General features: G+C 43.5%; 1 long non-coding RNA gene across 1 annotated transcript; it reads left to right on the forward strand.

Annotated features, from left to right (window-relative positions):
* Positions 1-1,339: 1,339 nt before the first annotated feature.
* LOC139831252 (uncharacterized) lies at positions 1,340-1,897 on the forward strand. Its single transcript, XR_011745937.1, has 2 exons — positions 1,340-1,469; positions 1,540-1,897. It is a non-coding gene; the product is annotated as an uncharacterized lncRNA (long non-coding RNA).
* The last annotated feature ends 18,072 nt before the right edge of the window (positions 1,898-19,969 follow it).

The raw sequence follows: 19,969 nt of genomic DNA on the forward strand, positions 1-19,969 counted from the left end.
AACTTGGAGCTGATTTTATAGACAACAGAAATGAATAACTACAATGGATTAGAAATCCTCAAAAGTGAATGAGAACCTATTGGCATTGTGTTTATACAACAAATATCTTGTTGGTGGAGATTTAAAGAGGAATATATATTTATCCAATTTCTCTCATCTAATTGAGTTAAGTGAATTCCTTTGATGGAGATTCTAGCCCCGCATGAGATGATCATGCAACTCATTTATTATGATAGTAAATAAGTTTATGAAAATGCTTCGGTTGAGCATATTTATGGTCGAGGTAATTCCTTAATGACCATGGAGTAGACATTCAATATTGAGATATTAAATAATACTTCTATCAATGCTTTGGAGTTCTTACCCAAAGTGATGGGAGATGTTAAATTAATTGCCAAAGCATAGATATGTATTTTCACATTGGTTATTTATGGTGAATATAATTATCACCATATAATGGAGAACCTATAGTAGTTTTGTGAGAAAACTCAATTAGTGTCATGTATGATGGATCTTGTCTTGATAGATATAAGACACTACAATAGTATTTCATGATATAGGCTCCGTAATTTTATGTAGCACCAATGGAATAGAAGCATGAAATGATGGTGCATGAATTTGTTTTACTATGATAGTAAAATATATTTGGCAAAAAAAATGCTCTAGTGGAACAATTTGAATATTAAGCTGATGCTTCTATGCCATATATGTGCGTGTGTTGATCTCAAATAGTAAGTTAACACAGCCAAGGTAACCTCCATATTTATGGGGTAGATCTCTCGGTAATAGGCAACATAGTCACCAGATTATACCTTAACATTAATATATTGGAGAGAACACTTTGGAGATTATTTATTGTCCAAAATCACAAATAAGTACATCTCTCCGCAAAAGGAAAATCTGCAATTTTAGCACTCGATGCCATTACCTCTTGCATTAAGCGAAGATCCAAAGTCATCATATGGTGACTTTACATGTTGTAAAATGGCAGTACATAACTATTCTTTATGCAATCTAGGATGACACGAGAGTTTCAGCATGTATATTTTCTCTAAAGCCAACGGCTTACAATATACTAAATAATGATACTGGTAGGTTAAAGTGCTGAAACAATAAGTCTTGAGAACTTATGGCCTAGATATAAAATTCAGCAAGTAAGGAGAGATTAACGGCAAGGTTTGAATAGCCAAAACGCCGTGACACCGCTGAACAAGAAGCTACAGGAATGTATGCGTAAATACAAAAATACGTAGGACTAAGATGAGAAAGAACCAAATAGATAAGGTTCATAATCTCTATCTTCTGCGTGGTACGAATGGGTGGATTCGTTTCTGTTTTAGATAACCAGGACACCGACGGCGTGGGTTCTGAGGCACGAGCATCGCTGGAGCCTGGGGCTGCTGTCGGGACGAGCGCCGCTCCGGCGCTGCTGCCTATGCCGGCCGTAGGCCGCCGTCGCACCGCCTTAAGCGGCTGTGTGTCCGCGCCGGAGGGCGCTACTGGGCATGCCGGCCGTAGGCCGCCGTCCCACCGCCTTAGGCGGCTGTGCGTCTGGGCGGCACGCCGGAGGGCGCTGCCGCGAGCGCCTCTGTCGCCAGGAGAAGGAGCGGCCGATCCGCGCGCTGGGCGTGAGGCGCAGATGAGAATCACGGGCGATGGCGCCTGCATCCGCCACAGCATATGCCAATGTGACGTACCCCGGAGATGCAGCGCCAGGGAACCACGCTGGTGAAAGACAAGCGGTTGGTCGCGGGCGCCGCCGCCCTGCGAGGATGCGGGCCGATGGCCGCGTCCATCGCCGCCGCCTGTCCTTCATTCTTCCTTTCTTCTGTCCGACGGTTCTGTGGCCTGGGTGCTCTCGGAAGAGAAAAGTGCTGATAACGTGTTTAGGAACTAATGATTGAGAGAATCAAGTGATGTTTTATTGATGATTGTTGGGGGTATATATACCCACCGAACAGACGCCAATAAGGCGGTTACAAAGGCACCTCTTCGGTATTACAGCGTTTGGACAAAACTAACTGACTACTTAGCTTAGGACCTAAGCTAATCTTAATAACTGCCTAATTAGCTTAGTACCAAAGCTATCCTACTTCTAACATGAACGACGGAGTGGCGCCTCAGGATGCTACAAAAACATATTGGTCGGCGAGTTTAGCCGGGATCGATCTCGTCGGAATCGAGGATGGAAGGAGTTTTTCGGCTAGGTCTTGTGGTGGGCGTCGGCCCTTAAGCCGATGTTGCATGCCATCGTATAGCATATGTACTTCTACATGACACGTCATCATGACATCATCATTATGTTGTTCTGGTCATATGAAAAGTTCTTCTAGCTGAACTATATCACCTTACTTGACTTCCGGTTGTATTCGTGCACCACGGCAACATCTAAGAGGATATATAGATGTTCTAAAAAAATAGATATATGAGCATACATGCGGCAAGCCATCAATCTATTATTAATTAATATATAATTTTTTATGGTACCCACGTATCGGTGCCGCCGCGCCAAAATAGGATGCATATAATTTTTAGTCAAAGTCATAAAATTGAAGTTAACATAAACATCTACAACATCAAACAAACACAATATGAAAGTATATTTCAAGAAGTTTATAATAGTATTGGTTTGAGACTATAGATGTTGGACACATTTTCCTATATAGTTTTTAAATTTTGAATAGTTTAACTTTGACAAAAAACTATATACGTATTTCATTTTTAGAAAGAGGAAGTATAGATACATTTGGCAACATAAGAGCATGTTTGCTACATACTACAAATCAACGTTCTAGATTATTTCGCAGCAAAGCGCGGGCATGCTGCTAGTTAATAATAAAGGAGCTAAGAGCATCTCCAGCCGCGTCCCCCAAAGCGTCCCCCAAAGGGATTTGGGGCGCGCCGGACAAAAAAACCGTTCCAGCCGCGTCCTCCAAAGCCCATTTTTGTCCGGCGCGCTCCCATACGGTGTCCGGCGCCCCGAGTCCGTCCCCGTCCCACAGGGGACGCACTGGGCACGCCAGACACAACGAAAAGCGAGGCGAACCGACGCGGGCCCGATGCGTCAGCGGCTCGGAAGCCTAAAACCCCGTCGCCTACCTTTGGTCAAGCGATGTTAATGGCGTCCCTGTTTTCCCAGGCGACGCAGGGACGCGTCTCGCCGTGCATGGCCGCGTGGCCGTCCGCGCCGGCGTTATTGCGTGCAACCACCCGCTGCCGCCGCTGTTTAAAGACGCCCTGCAGTTTCTCACCGCTCACAAACCTTCTCGTCGCCGCCGCCTCCCCCATCCCAGATCTTCTCCTCGTCTCTCCAAAAATATCGAGCTCGTCCTCCCGCAAGATCGCCGCGGCAAACGGCTTCAGCCGCGCAGCCTCACCGTGCCGGAGGCGTGGGCGCTGTACCACGCCCGGTATCCAGTCCCGCCGGACATGCGGCTGCCAAGCAGCGGCGGCTGGAAGATGGCCGTGAACGGCATTGGCGTTCCGCCGCCGCCGAAGCCGCGCACGGACCAATGGTGGGACGCCGTCAAGGCCCGTCGGGCTCAACTCACCGGCCAGGAGCGGTTGGATCCGACGTGGGCGGTCGACAACAACGATGCCTGGTGGACGACGTACTTCAAGGCGAAGTACGACATCGAGATGCACAGCATGGAGGGGCTCGTCGGCGGCCCCAATAGCTGGAACAAGGACGGCCGCGCCCTGTTCTGGGGCGTTCCGGGGCGCACCCTCGAGAACGTCATCCGCGGCATCCGCAACGGCGCTCCAAGGCTGGAGATGCCGTCGTCGCCGCCGCTGTCTCCTCAATGGCAGCCGAGGAGGACGACGTACTCGTCCTCCTCGCACTCTTCTTCCTCAGGACCGGCGCGATCGACGCCGTCCTCGTCTTACCGGTCGGCGCCGTACACCGTTCCCAAACGGGAGGTGAAGGAGGAGCCGGCGACGCCCGTCAACACGAGGCGTGGCGGCAGCGGTAGCGGCAGCCAGCGGCAGCAAGGGAGGCGCGGCGGCGCCCTCCTCATCCCGAAGCCGGAGGTGAAGGAGGAGCCGGAGGAAGCGTCGCAGGCGGCGCTGCTGGCGGAGTATGAGCGGCAGCAGCGGCTCATCGCCAGCAGCGACGACCCCGAGGACTGCCCAGGTCTGCTGATGACGCGTAAAGCACACGCCCGTTGGGAACCTGATACGTCTCCGACGTATCGATAATTTCTTATGTTCCATGCCATATTATTGATGATACCTACATGTTTTATGCACACTTTATGTCATATTCGTGCATTTTCTGGAACTAACCTATTAACAAGATGCCGAAGTGCCGATTCTTTGTTCTGCTGTTTTTGGTTTCAGAAATCCTAGTAACGAAATATTCTCGGAATCGGACGAAATCAAGACCCAGGTCCCTATTTTCACCGGAAGCATCCAGAACACCCGAGAAGGACCAGAGGGGGGCCACAGGCCACCCAGACCATAGGCCGGCGCGGCCCAGGCCCTGGCCGCGCCGCCCTATGGTGTGGCCACCCCTTCGACCCTCCTGCGCCGCCTCTTCGCCTATATAAAGCCCCTGGATCGAAAACCCTGATGCGAAAAACCACGATACGGAAAACCTTCCAGAGCCGCCGCCATCGCGAAGCCAAGATCTGGGGGACAGGAGTCTCTGTTCCGGCACCCTGCCGGAGCGGGGAAGTGCCCCCGGAAGGCTTCTCCATCGACACCGCTGCCATCTCCACCGCCATCTTCATCACCGCTGCTGCTCCCATGAGGAGGGAGTAGTTCTCCATCGAGGCTCGGGGCTGTACCGGTAGCTATGTGGTTCATCTCTCTCCCATGTACCTCAATACAATAATCTCATGAGCTGCTTTACATGATTGAGATTCATATGAGTTTTGTATCACAATTCATCTATGTGCTACTCTAGTGATGTTATTAAAGTAGTTCTATTCCTCCTGCACATGTGTAAAGGCGACAGTGTGTGCACCGTGTTAGTACTTGGTTTATGCTATGATCATGATCTCTGTAGATTGTGAAGTTAACTATTGCTATGATAATATTGATGTGATCTATTCCTCCTACATATGCATGAAGGTTACGGTGTGCATGCTATGCTAGTACTTGGTTTAGTCTGTTGATCTATCTTACACTAAAGGTTACTAAAATATGAGCATTATTGTGGAGCTTGTTAACTCCGGCATTGAGGGTTCGTGTAATCCTACGCAATGTGTTCATCATCCAACAAGAGTGTAGAGTATGCATTTATCTATTCTGTTATGTGATCAATGTTGAGAGTGTCCACTAGTGAAAGTGTAATCCCTAGGCCTTGTTCCTAAATACTGCTGAGTTACTACTGCTTGTTTACTGTTTTACTGCGTTACTACTGCTGCAATACTACCACCATCAACTACACGCCAGCAAGCTATTTTCTGGCACCGTTGCTACTACTTATTCATACCACCTGTATTTCACTATCTCTTCGCCGAACTAGTGCACCTATTAGGTGTGTTGGGGACACAAGAGACTTCTTGCTTTGTGGTTGCAGGGTTGCATGAGAGGGATATCTTTGACCTCTTCCTCCCTGAGTTCGATAAACCTTGGGTGATCCACTTAAGGGAAAACTTGCTGCTGTTCTACAAACCTCTGCTCTTGGGGGCCCAACACTGTCTACAGGAAAGGAGGGGGAACGTAGACATCAAGCACTTTTCTGGCGCCGTTGCCGGGGAGGAAAGGTAAAAGGCATTCATACTCCGGTCTCAGGTAAAGTACTTTTCTGGCGCCGTTGTGTGTGTGCTCGAAGCTATTTCCTTTAGATCCTGCAATTGCATCTTTTTGTTTCTTGTTTACACTAGTTAGGCATAATGGACAACAATGAGCTTCTTATTCTATTTCCTGATTTAAGACATGGATGGTTTGATGCGAAAATTAAAAAACCTATGGAACATATTAGTATGAACGCTTTTAACACCATTGTTGCTAATGATATGGAAAATTCTAAGCTTGGGGAAGCTGGCTTTGATGAGCATGATATTTTTAGTCCCCCAAGCATTGAGGAGAAAATTTACTTTGATGATACTTTGCCTCCTATTTATGATGATTATAATGATATTGGTCTTTTAGTACCACCTGTTATGGAGGATAAATTTGATTATGATTACAATATGCCTCCTATATTTGATTATGAGAATAATAATGATAGCTACTTTTTTGAATTTGCTCCTACTACAATTAATAAGAATAACTATGCTTATGTTGGGAGTAGTAATAATTTTATGCATGAGACTCATGATAAGAATGCTTTATGTGATAGTTATATTGTTGAGTTTACTCATGATACTACTGAAAGTTATTATGAGAGAGGAAAATATGGTTGTAGAAATTTTCATGTTACTAAAATGCCTCCCTATATGCTGAAATTTTTGAAGTTACACATGTTTTATCTTTCTATGCTTGTTGCATCATGCTTCATGAATTTGTTTATTTACAAGATTCCTTTTCATAGGAAGCATGTTAGACTTAAATTTGTTTTGAATTTGCCTCTTGATGCTCTCTTTTTCTTCAAATACTATTTCTTGCGAGTGCATCATTAAAACTGCTGAGCCCATCTTAACGGCTATAAAGAAAGAACTTCTTGGGAGATAACCCATGTGTTATTTTGCTACAGTACTTTGTTTTATATTTGTGTCTTGGAAGTTGTTTACTACTGTAGCAACCTCTCCTTATCATGTTTTTGTGCCAAGTAAAGTCTCTATGGTAAAGTTGATGCTAGATTTGGATTGCTGCGCAGAAACAGCATTGATGTCTGTCACGAATCTGGGTCTAATTCTCTTTAGGTAACTCAGAAAATTATGCCAATTTTCGTGAGTGATCCTCAGATATGTACGCAACTTTCATTAGTTTTGAGTTTTTCCATTTGAGCAAGTCTGGTGCCATTTTAAAATTCGTCTTTACGGACTGTTCTGTTTTTGACAGATTCTGCCTTTTATTTCGCATTGCTTCTTTCGCTGTGTTGGGTGGATTTCTTTGTTCCATTACCTTCCAGTAGCTTTGAGCAATGTCCATAAGTGTTAAGAATGATTGTGTCACCTCTGAACATGTGAGTTTTTGATTATGCACTAACCCTCTAATGAGTTTGCTTAAAGTTTGGTGTGGAAGAAGTTTTCAAGGGTCAAGAGAGGAGGATGATATACTATGATCAAGGAGAGTGAAAAACTCTAAGCTTGGGGATGCCCCGGTGGTTCACCCCTGCATATTTCAAGAAGACTCAAGCGTCTAAGCTTGGGGATGCCCAAGGCATCCCCTTCTTCATCGACAACATTATCAGGTTCCTCCCCTGAAACTATATTTTTATTCCGTCACATCTTATGTACTTTACTTGGAGCGTCTGTTTGTTTGTTTCTATTTTTGTTTGTGTTTGAATAAATTGGATTACATCATGCTTGTGTGGGAGAGAGACACGCTCCGCTGGTTCATATGAACACATGTGTTCTTAGCTCATAATATTCATGGCGAAGTTTCCTCTTCGTTAAATTGTTATATGGTTGGAATTGGAAAATGCTACATGTAGTAACTCTAAAATGTCTTGGATAATTTGATACTTGGCAATTGTTGTGCTCATGTTTAAGCTCTTGCATCATATACTTTGCACCCATTAATGAAGAAATACTTAGAGCTTGCTAATTTGGTTTGCATATTTGGTTTCTCTAGAGTCTAGATAATATCTAGTATTGAGTTTTGAACAACAAGGAAGACGGTGTAGAGTCTTATAATGTTTACAATATGTCTTTTATGTGAGTTTTGCTGCACCGGTTCATCCTTGTGTTTGTTTGAAATAACCTTGCTAGCCTAAACCTTGTATCGAGAGGGAATACTTCTCATGCATCCCAAATACTTGAGCCACCACTATGCCATTTGTGTCCACCATACCTACCTACTACATGGTATTTCTCCGCCATTCCAAAGTAAATTGCTTGAGTGCTACCTTTAAAATTCCATCATTCACCTTTGCAATATATAGCTCATGGGACAAATAGCTTAAAAACTATTGTGGTATTGAATATGTACTTATGCACTTTATCTCTTATTAAGTTGCTTGTTGTGCGATAACCATGTTTCTGGGGACGCCATCAACTATTCTTTGTTGAACATCATGTGAGTTGCTATGCATGTCCGTCTTGTCTAAAGTAAGAGAGATCTACCACCTTCATGGTTGGAGCATGCATATTGTTAGAGAAGAACTTTGGGCCGCTAACTAAAGCCATGATTCATGGTGGAAGTTTCAGTTTTGGACACATATCCTCCATCTCATATGAGAATAATAATTGTTGTCACATGCTTATGCATTAAAGAGGAGTCCATTATCTGTTGTCCATGTTGTCCCGGTATGGATGTCTAAGTTGAGAATAATCAAAAGCGAGAAATCCAAAATGCGAGCTTTCTCCTTAGACCTTTGTACAGGCGGCATGGAGGTACCCCATTGTGACACTTGGTTAAAACATGTGCATTGCAAAGATCCGGTAGTCCAAGCTAATTAGGACAAGGTGCGGGCACTATTAGTATACTATGCATGAGACCTACAACTTGTAAGATATAATGTACATAACTCATATGCTTTATTACTACCGTTGACAAAATTGTTTCATGTTTTCAAAATAAAAGCTCTAGCACAAATATAGCAATCGATGCTTTCCTCTTTGAAGGACCATTCTTTTACTTTTATGTTGAGTCAGTTCACCTATCTCTCTCCACCTCAAGAAGTAAACACTTGTGTGAACTGTGCATTGATTCCTACATACTTGCATATTGCACTTGTTATATTACTCTATGTTGACAAACTATCATTGAGATATACATGTTACAAGTTGAAAGCAATTGCTGAAACTTTATCTTCCATTGTGTTGCTTCAATATCTTTACTTAAAATTATTGCTTTATGAGTTAACTCTTATGCAAGACTTATTGATGCCTGTCTTGAAAGTGATATTCATGAAAAGTCATTGCTTTATGATTCAGTTGTTTACTCATGTCATTACCATTGTTTTGATCGCTGCATTCATTACATATGTTTACAATATGATCAAGTTTATGATGGCATGTCACTTCAGAAATTATCTTTGTTATCGTTTTACCTGCTCGGGACGAGCAGAACTAAGCTTGGGGATGCTTGATACGTCTCCGACGTATCGATAATTTCTTATGTTCCATGCCATATTATTGATGATACCTACATGTTTTATGCACACTTTATGTCATATTCGTGCATTTTCTGGAACTAACCTATTAACAAGATGCCGAAGTGCCAGTTGCTGTTTTCTGCTGTTTTTGGTTTCAGAAATCCTAGTAACGAAATATTCTCGGAATCGGACGAAATCAAGACCCAGGTCCCTATTTTCACCGGAAGCATCCAGAACACCCGAGAAGGACCAGAGGGGGGCCACAGGCCACCCAGACCATAGGCCGGCGCGGCCCAGGCCCTGGCCGCGCCGCCCTATGGTGTGGCCACCCCTTCGACCCTCCTGCGCCGCCTCTTCGCCTATATAAAGCCCCTGGATCGAAAACCCTGATGCGAAAAACCACGATACGGAAAACCTTCCAGAGCCGCCGCCATCGCGAAGCCAAGATCTGGGGGACAGGAGTCTCTGTTCCGGCACCCTGCCGGAGCGGGGAAGTGCCCCGGAAGGCTTCTCCATCGACACCGCTGCCATCTCCACCGCCATCTTCATCACCGCTGCTGCTCCCATGAGGAGGGAGTAGTTCTCCATCGAGGCTCGGGGCTGTACCGGTAGCTATGTGGTTCATCTCTCTCCCATGTACCTCAATACAATAATCTCATGAGCTGCTTTACATGATTGAGATTCATATGAGTTTTGTATCACAATTCATCTATGTGCTACTCTAGTGATGTTATTAAAGTAGTTCTATTCCTCCTGCACGTGTGTAAAGGCGACAGTGTGTGCACCGTGTTAGTACTTGGTTTATGCTATGATCATGATCTCTGTAGATTGTGAAGTTAACTATTGCTATGATAATATTGATGTGATCTATTCCTCCTACATATGCATGAAGGTTACGGTGTGCATGCTATGCTAGTACTTGGTTTAGTCTGTTGATCTATCTTACACTAAAGGTTACTAAAATATGAGCATTATTGTGGAGCTTGTTAACTCCGGCATTGAGGGTTCGTGTAATCCTACGCAATGTGTTCATCATCCAACAAGAGTGTAGAGTATGCATTTATCTATTCTGTTATGTGATCAATGTTGAGAGTGTCCACTAGTGAAAGTGTAATCCCTAGGCCTTGTTCCTAAATACTGCTGAGTTACTACTGCTTGTTTACTGTTTTACTGCGTTACTACTGCTGCAATACTACCACCATCAACTACACGCCAGCAAGCTATTTTCTGGCACCGTTGCTACTACTTATTCATACCACCTGTATTTCACTATCTCTTCACCGAACTAGTGCACCTATTAGGTGTGTTGGGGACACAAGAGACTTCTTGCTTTGTGGTTGCAGGGTTGCATGAGAGGGATATCTTTGACCTCTTCCTCCCTGAGTTCGATAAACCTTGGGTGATCCACTTAAGGGAAAACTTGCTGCTGTTCTACAAACCTCTGCTCTTGGGGGCCCAACACTGTCTACAGGAAAGGAGGGGGAACGTAGACATCAGAACCCCAAGTGGAAGGTGCGATGCGTACAGCAGCAAGTTTCCCTCAGTAAGAAACCAAGGTTTATCGAACCAGTAGGAGTCAAGAACCACGTTGAAGGTTGATGGCGGAGGAGTGTAGTGCGGCGCAACACCAGGGATTCCGGCGCCAACGTGGAACCTGCACAACACAATCACAGAACTTTGCCCCAACGTAACAGCGAGGTTGTCAATCTCACCGGCTTGCTGTAAACAAAGGATTAGATGTATAGTGTGGATGATGATGGTTGTTTGCGAAGAACAGTAAAAAACAATTGCAGCAGTTTGTATTTCAGATGTAAAGAATAGGACCGGGGTCCACAGATCACTAGTGGTGTCTCTCCCATAAGATAGCAGATGCTGGGTGAACAAATTACAGTTGGGCAATTGACAAATAAAGAAGGCATAACAATGCACATACATATATCATGATGAGTACTATGAGATTTAATCAGGGCATTACGACAAAGTACATAGACCGCTATCCAGCATGCATCTATGCCTAAAAAGTCCACTTTCAGGTTATCATCCGAACCCCCTCTAGTATTAAGTTGTAAACAACAGACAATTGCATTAAGTATGGTGCGTAATGTAATCAACACAAATATCCTTAGACAAAGCATCGATGTTTTATCCCTAGTGGCAACAACACATCCACAACCTTAGAACTTTCTGTCACTGTCCCAGATTTAATGGAGGCATGAACCCACTATCGAGCATAAATACTCCCTCTTGGAGTCACAAGTATCAACTTGGCCAGAACCTCTACTAGCAACGGAGAGCATGCAAGAACATAAATAACATATATGATAGATTGATAATCAACTTGACATAGTATTCAATATTCATCGGATCCCAACAAACACAACATGAAGGATTACAAATAGATGATCTTGATCATGATAGGAGATGCGTGTAGCTGACACGTCCGTTGGGAACCCCAAGAGGAAGGTGTGATGCGCATAGCGGCAAGTTTCCCTCAGTTAGAAACCAAGGTTTAATCGAACCAGTAGGAGTCAAGAAGCACGTTGAAGGTTGATGGCGGCGGGATGTAGTGCGGCGCAACACCAGAGATTCCGGCGCCAACGTGGAACCTGCACAACACAACCAAAGTACTTTGCCCCAACGAAACAGTGAGGTTGTCAATCTCACCGGCTTGCTGTAACAAAGGATTAACCGTATTGTGTGGAAGATGATTATTTGCAAGAAAACAGTAAAACAAGTATTGCAGCAGATTTGTATTTCAGTATAAAAGAATGGACCGGGGTCCACAGTTCACTAGAGGTGTCTCTCCCATAAGATAAAAGCATGTTGGGTGAACAAATTACAGTCGGACAATTGACAAATAGAGAGAGCATAACAATGCACATACATGTCATGATAAGTATAGTGAGATTTAATTGGGCATTACGACAAAGTACATAGACCGCCATCCAGCTGCATCTATGCCTAAAAAGTCCACCTTCAGGTTATCATCCGAACCCCTTCCAGTATTAAGTTGCTAACAACAGACAATTGCATTAAGTATGGTGCGTAATGTAATCAACAACTACATCCTTAGACATAGCATCAATGTTTTATCCCTAGTGGCAACAGCAATCCACAACCTTAGAACTTTCTGTCACTGTCCCAGATATCAATGGAGGCATGAACCCACTATCGAGCATAAATACTCCCTCTTGGAGTTAAGAGCAAAAACTTGGCCAGAGCCTCTACTAATAACGGAGAGCATGCAAGATCATAAACAACACATAGGTAATAACTTGATAATTAACATAACATAGTATTCTCTATCCATCGGATCCCGACAAACACAACATATAGTATTACAGATAGATGATCTTGATCATGTTAGGCAGCTCACAAGATCCAACAATGAAGCACAATGAGGAGAAGACAACCATCTAGCTACTGCTATGGACCCATAGTCCAGGGGTGAACTACTCACTCATCACTCCGGAGGCGACCATGGCGGTGAAGAGTCCTCCGGGAGATGAATCCCCTCTCCGGCAGGGTGCCGGAGGAGATCTCCAGAATCCCCCGAGATGGGATTGGCGGCGGCGGCGTCTCTGTAAGGTTTTCCGTATCGTGGCTCTCGGTACTGGGGGTTTCGCGACGGAGGCTTTAAGTAGGCGGAAGGGCAACGCGGGGGGCCACACGAGGGCCCCACACCATAGGTCGGCGCGGCCAGGGCCTGGGCCGCGCCGCCATATGGTGGCGGCGCCTCGTGGCCCCACTTCGACTCCTCTTCGGTCTTCTGGAAGCTTCGTGGCAAAATAGGACCCTGGGCGTTGATTTCGTCCAATTCCGAGAATATTTCGTTACTAGGATTTCTGAAACCAAAAACAGCAGAAAACAGCAACTGGCTCTTCGGCATCTTGTTAATAGGTTAGTTCCAGAAAATGCACGAATATGACATAAAGTGTGCATAAAACATGTAGATATCATCAATAATGTGGCATGGAACATAAGAAATTTTCGATACGTCGGAGACGTATCAATAGGCAGCTCACAAGATCTAACATGATAACACAATGGGGAGAAGACGACCATCTAGCTACTGCTATGCACCCATAGTCCAGGGGTGAACTACTCACACATCGATCCGGAGGCGATCATGGCGATGAAGAGACCTCCGGGAGATGATTCCCCTCTCCGGCAGGGTGCCGGAGGCGATCTCCTGAATCCCCCGAGATGGGATTGGCGGCGGCGTCTCTGGAAGGTTTTCCGTATCGTGGCTCTCGGTACTGGGGGTTTCGCGACGGAGGCTTTAAGTAGGCGGAAGGGCAGGTCAAGAGACGCCACGGGGGCCCCACACAACAGGCCGGCGCGGCCAAGGCCCAGGCCGCGCCGCCCTGGTGTCTGGCCACCTCGTGGCCCCACCTCGTAAGTCCTCCGGTCTTCTGGAAGCTTCGTGAAAAAATAGGACCCTGGGCGTTGATTTCGTCCAATTCCGAGAATATTTCCTTACTAGGATTTCTGAAACCAAAAACAGCAGAAAACAGCAACTGGCTCTTCGGCATCTCGTCAATAGGTTAGTGCCGGAAAATGCATAAATATGACATATAATGTGTATAAAACATGTGAGTATCATCATAAAAGTAGCATGGAACATAAGAAATTATAGATACGTTTGGGACGTATCATCTGCGGGCGGCGTTCTTGGCGTCCATGAACGACAAGGACGCCTGGAGGGGCGACCTCGACGCGGCGATCGCCTTGTCCATCCGCGACTCCGGCAAGCCGCTGGTGGACCTCACCGACGACGGCGAGGCAGGACCAAGCGGCGCCGTGAAGGACGAGCCCGTCGGCGAGCGCGTCAAGCAGGAGGTCGTCACCGACGACATGTACAACTTCCAGCAGTACTACGACGCCTCCGGCCGCCGCAAGTGGTTCTAGATTAGGTTTAGTTTAAATTAAGTCAAATTTCGTTCGAATCTATGTAAGTTTGAACGAATCTTAGTCGAATCTCGTTAAGTTAAAAATTTCCGAATTTTTGTTTGGGGGACGCGACTGGGGAACAACGTCCCCCAAAGACGGCACGAACGAAACACGTCCCCCAAACGCTCAATCCGGTGCGGTTTGGGGAACGCTTTGGAGGACGCGGCTGGAGATGCTCTAATATTTCCTTGGTTCGGTCCATATGATTACGTTTTCATCCGTTGTTTATGCTTTATGCGTCTTCGTCCGTCTCAGCGTCACAATGCGTCAAGTCTTTCTACGACGTCTTACCTGATGCCATAAAAAAAACGTGTCACGTCAGCTTAGCAACCAGCTATACCTAGGAGGAGTAGGAATAATAATACCATATATTAAAGTTGAACCCTTTTGCTTGAAGGAGAGTGCTCCACTTTCACACCGTAGATGCCCACTTTCTTCCAATCAATCTCTAACACGTGGCATATAGTACAATGTGTTTTTTTTTCTTTTTTTTCTCTTTTGAGATTTTTGAATAGTGCTCCACTTTCAAGCACTCTAGATGCCCACTTTCTTCCAATCAATCTCTAACACATCGCATACGGTATAATGTGTTTTTTTTTCTTTTTTTTTTCTCTTTTGAGATTTTTGAATAGTGTTCCACTTTGAAGCACTGTAGATGCCCACTTTCTTCCAATCAATCTCTAACACGTGACATATGGTACAATGTGTTTTTTTTTCTTTTTTTTTTCTCTTTTGAGATTTTTGAATCATAGGTTTAGACACAACAACTTTTCATCTGCAATTTTCTAGCTGTAGATACCTATGTATACCTCTCAAACAAACAATTACCTACGTCAGTGTTTTTAAGTCCCTTCTTCTATAACTTTTTTGTGGGAATTTCTGGACACACCTTTATGGGAATAATTTATTGATGGCATATTTTTTAGCTCTTTTTTAAAAAAAATTACTTGAAGGTAATCTTTCGGCACAGCTTTTCGGCCGTAATATTTAACACAAGTTCATTCGATAGACATTTCGGACGTAAGTTTCCAATAGTAGTTAGCGTACATCTACGATAGTATTTTTTCCAACTCTTTTTTAATTACTCAATGGTCATTTTCTGTCACAAATTTCCGGGCTCTTTATTTCTAGAGGTAGTTACCCAACCATGAGTCTTTGAGATTGCCCAATTTTATGGCTCAACTTTCTCTTAGACATAAATTTTCTAGCAATAGTTTCTCAACGCGTTTCCATACTTTCACTCTTCAAGGGTGCATAATTTTCCGTTAGGCTGTAAATTTCCCATGTTATTACACGCAATGAAAAATACACAGCTCCACTGCATGGGCATTGGAGAGCCATCATTTTCTACCAATCAGCGGCCACTGTGTCGCCCTTCATTTAAAAAAATATATGTTTTTTTACATGTCTCTCCTTTTATTGTCTGATGCTAGCTTCTAGAGATAACTTTTCGCCTGTAACTTTTTACTGGTAGTTATGAGACTATATATTAAAGTTGAACCCTTTTGCTTGAAGGAGAGTGCTCCACTTTCAAGCACTGTAGATGCCCACTTTTTTCCAATCAATCTCTAACATGTGGCATATGGTACAATGTGTTTTTTTTCTTTTTTTTTCTCTTTTGAGATTTTTGAATAGTGCTCCACTTTCAAGCACTGTAGATGCCCACTTTCTTCCAATCAATCTCTAACACGTGGCATATGGTACAATGTGTTTTTTTTTTCTTTTTTTTTTCTCTTTTGAGATTTTTGAATAGTGCTCCACTTTCAAGCACTGTAGATGCCCACTTTCTTCCAATCAATCTCTAACTCGTGGCATATGGTACAATGTGTTTTTTTTCTTTTTTTTTTTCTCTTTTGAGATTTTTGAATCATAGATTTAGACACAACAACTTTTCATCTGCAATTTTCTAGCTGTAGCTACCTATGTATACCTCTCAAACAAACATTTACCTACGCCAGTGTTTTTAAGTCCCTTCTTCTAAAACTTTTTGGTGGGAATTTCTGGACACACCTTTATGGGAATAATTTATTGATGGCATTAAGGTATCACCTTTGCCATGAATGAGTTAATGGTTCATCTTTACCTTTCTGCCAAAGATACCCCAGGCTATTTTCTTATGCACTCTTGCCAAATGCATCTTTGGTGGATATGTATCATGAGGAGGATTTGGAATCAATGTTCTATTGGCCTCTGTCTGTTCAAGCTTACCAGAAATTGGGGGAGGTCAAGCAAATTTTACAGGATAATCCTTTGACACAAGACAATGATCAGTGGGTGTATATTTGGGGAGAGCATTATGCTTCGGCTAAATTCTATAAGCACATTCATGATCACATACAGGTGCCTAGTGTATATAAATGGCTTTGGAAATCATGTTGTATCATGAAGCATAAGGTGTTTGCTTGGCTGCTGATATCAGATAGACTAAACACAAGAGACTTGCTGAAGAGAAGGCACTGGCATGTCAGTGATGATGAACATTGTGTGCTTTGCCCAGGTAGAAGTTATGAAGATCGTATCCACTTGTTCTTTGAGTGTAATTTCAGCAGGAGAATTTGGAACTATTTACAGATTGAGTGGGTGGGTACTGATGACATGCAACAGGTTTTGAATGGAGCAAGGAAGAATTTTGCTAAGCCTTTTTCATGGAAGTAGTCATCTTGGCTTGTTGGAATATTTGGTTACTCAGAAATGGGAAGATCTTCAGTGCTGAGGTTCACTCTTTCATTAAGTGGAAGGGGAAGTTTATTCATGATATCTCTTTGTTGCAATATAGGATAAAACAGAAGCATAAGGATAGACTGTTAGACTGGATTAGGTCTCTACCTTAGAGCCTTTTTTCCTTGATGTACATAGTTTTTCTTTTGTTTTTGGTTTCTGTACATAACTTTCTTTAATTGAGAGTAATAAAATGCTGTGGGGCTGTTGCCTCACAGTCTTGGGTTTCAAAAAAAAAATTATTGATGGCATATTTTTTAGCTCTTTTTTTAAAAAAAAATTACTTGAAGGTAATCTTCCGGCACAACTTTTCGGCCGTAATATTTAACACAAGTTCATTCGATAGACATTTCGGACGTAAGTTTCCAATAGTAGTTAGCGTACATCTATGATAGTATTTTTTCCAACTCTTTTTTAATTACTCAATGGTTATTTTTTGTCACAAATTTCCGGGCTCTTTATTTCTAGCGGTAGTTACCCAACCATGAGTCTTTGAGATTGCCCAATTTTATGGCTCAACTTTCTCTTAGACATAAATTTTCTAGCAATAGTTTCTCGACGCGTTTCCATACTTTCACTCTTCAAGGGTGCATAATTTTCCGTTAGGCTGTAAATTTCCCATGTTATTACACGCAATGAAAAATACACAGCTCCACTGCATGGGCATTGTAGAGCCATCATTTTCTACCAATCAGCGGCCACTGTGTCGCCCTTCATTTAAAAAAATATATGTTTTTTTACATGTCTCTCCTTTTATTGTCTGATGCTAGCTTCTAGAGATAACTTTTCGCCTGTAACTTTTTACTGGTAGTTATGAGAAATTCTACAACGGTACTTCTTCGAACATTTTTTTGGTCTCTCTCCTTTTACTTCTCGACGGTAAATTTTTGAGATAGCTTCCTGGTTGTAATGTTCCACCGATAGTTACCCCAAGGTATCTCCTCTACGGTTAGTATTTCTCTAGCAGTAATTTAATTTTTCCCTTTTCTTTATTCTCTGACATATTTTTTCGGTCGTAGTTTTACCATGGTAAGTTCGAAGGTTATTTGTTGATTTCTTTGATGGTTATTTCTGCACACAAAATTTTGACCTCAGCGGCGATTATTTGATATTATTCCTTCGTCGATGTGTCGGTAGTTATTCCATGCAAATCATCGGTCCCAAATAGTAATTTCCCATATGGTAATTAGTTAACAACGGTTTTCAACGGTGTGTAATTCTTCAGCTGTGGTATTTTCTTACCAGTAATTTTCAAACGTGCACATGCAGCAATCTTCATCGGTAATTTTCAAATGTGTATGGACAACAATCTTTAGGAATAATTTGCCGGTGGTAACTCTCCATTTGTAGTTCCCTTTTCCTATAGTACCTTCATGGTTATGCTATTGTAGCTGCGAGAAATAAAATATGTTACCATTTGTCGCATCTTCTATTCAAAAAAGATATTAATACATTATGTTAATCGGCTCACGATAACCTCACGAGAATACTACTACCTTCTTCCATAGCTATTTCAACACAAAAATATATTCCATCGCCTTTTCTTTTAAAGAAACAAATATTACAACTTTTTATTAATCTACACATGATAAACCTACGGGCACGGCGTGCCGCCGTGCCGATGCTTCCTAGTCCAATTCAATCTCAAAAAAAAAAAAAAAAAAAAAAAAGAAACAGTGTCTAGGAGGAACTAGAAACACTATTGATATAGTAGAAGCCGGACTTGGCGTGACAATTCCAGAATTCGTCCCTAACAGGAATCGAACCCTGGTCGTTAGGATGCGCCACTGCGACCCTAACCACTGGGCTAAGCCCTTGGAGCTGGCCTCGAGCTCGTCCACCCCCAGTTCTCGATCTGATCGGAGAGAGAGAGGTTTGTCACTACAGAGAAAACATGGGGCGTTGGTGAATTCGGGGGGAACATCAGGAACGGGGCAGTCGGTAGCCATGGCTGGCGCCCACCGGAGGTCATGAAGCAGACAGGCGCCTTCGTCTACGTCATCTTCATGCTGCACGCCAATGGGGGTTTGCGTCAATGAATTAGCGAGAAGGCCGTGGCTTCGTTGGCAGCCCAAGGTCAGGCCACCTTATGTCTTATGAAGATTAGTTCAGATGGTGCCTTTAGTATTCATACTGGTCTGGCAGGTAAGGGCTTCTACATCCAAGACCAAGGAAAAAAATAGCGCGCTATAACAAAATAGCGTCGCCCGAAAAATACGCTATTAGCGTGCTATAGCGCGCTAATAGCGCATTATAGCACGCTATAGCGCCGAAATGATGTAGCGTGGCATGTCCAGAAACGCTATAGCGTGCTATTAGCGTCGAAATAGCGCGCTATTTTTTTCCATGTCCAAGACAACGACGGTTTGGTTCATGGACTCGTCATGGGACAATAACTGAATCCTTTTGGTGCACTCCATGTAGGCAACAAAGACTCCGGGAGATCCTCCATCGAAAAATGCTGAATCTGCCGCGGGTCCGGTGGCCTTGCCACGCCGTCGCTGGCTGCAGCCTCGCGATCCTTGGGTACCCATATGCAAGGATGGGCTGGAACTCGTTGCTCCCGCGGGCTACTCTATGCCTGTGCAAAACAACACAATAATGGTGCTGGCTGACAGTATGTGCTTCATCTGTGCATGTCATTCAGAAATGGGGGCAGTACAACTATTTGCGAACCATCATGGTCTTTATTTCTTGCATCTCTGGTTCGTGAAATTAAATTTTGATGCAGGCTCCATTGAAGATGAACGCGCAGACAATGTGCATCTCTGATGCTTGAACTCAGTACAACTGAAACCTCTAAATCAGCTATATATAGAACTCTACTTAGATTGATGCCGATCTTTTCTTTTGCAGATGTGAATCGATCTAGAAATATGGTGGATCGCGAGCTATTGAAGTTTGGAAGAAATATGATATGTTTGATAATGTCCTGATTGCTACAGCTACTACCTATGGTGAAGCACAGGTTAAGACATCTTTTCTTTAGTGCACAATCATACTTTCCTTTTTTCAACCGGAAACTCAATTTGGCTCCCGGATGCATATGCTCTCTCAAATTAGAATATATGTACTTTCAACTAAATGCTTTAATTTTTGTGTGACTTCATGTTATGTCCAACTTTAATAGATCAATTTATTATT

This window comes from Lolium perenne, chromosome 5 (genome assembly GCF_019359855.2).
Source record: "Lolium perenne isolate Kyuss_39 chromosome 5, Kyuss_2.0, whole genome shotgun sequence".
NCBI classification, from domain to species: domain Eukaryota; kingdom Viridiplantae; phylum Streptophyta; class Magnoliopsida; order Poales; family Poaceae; genus Lolium; species Lolium perenne.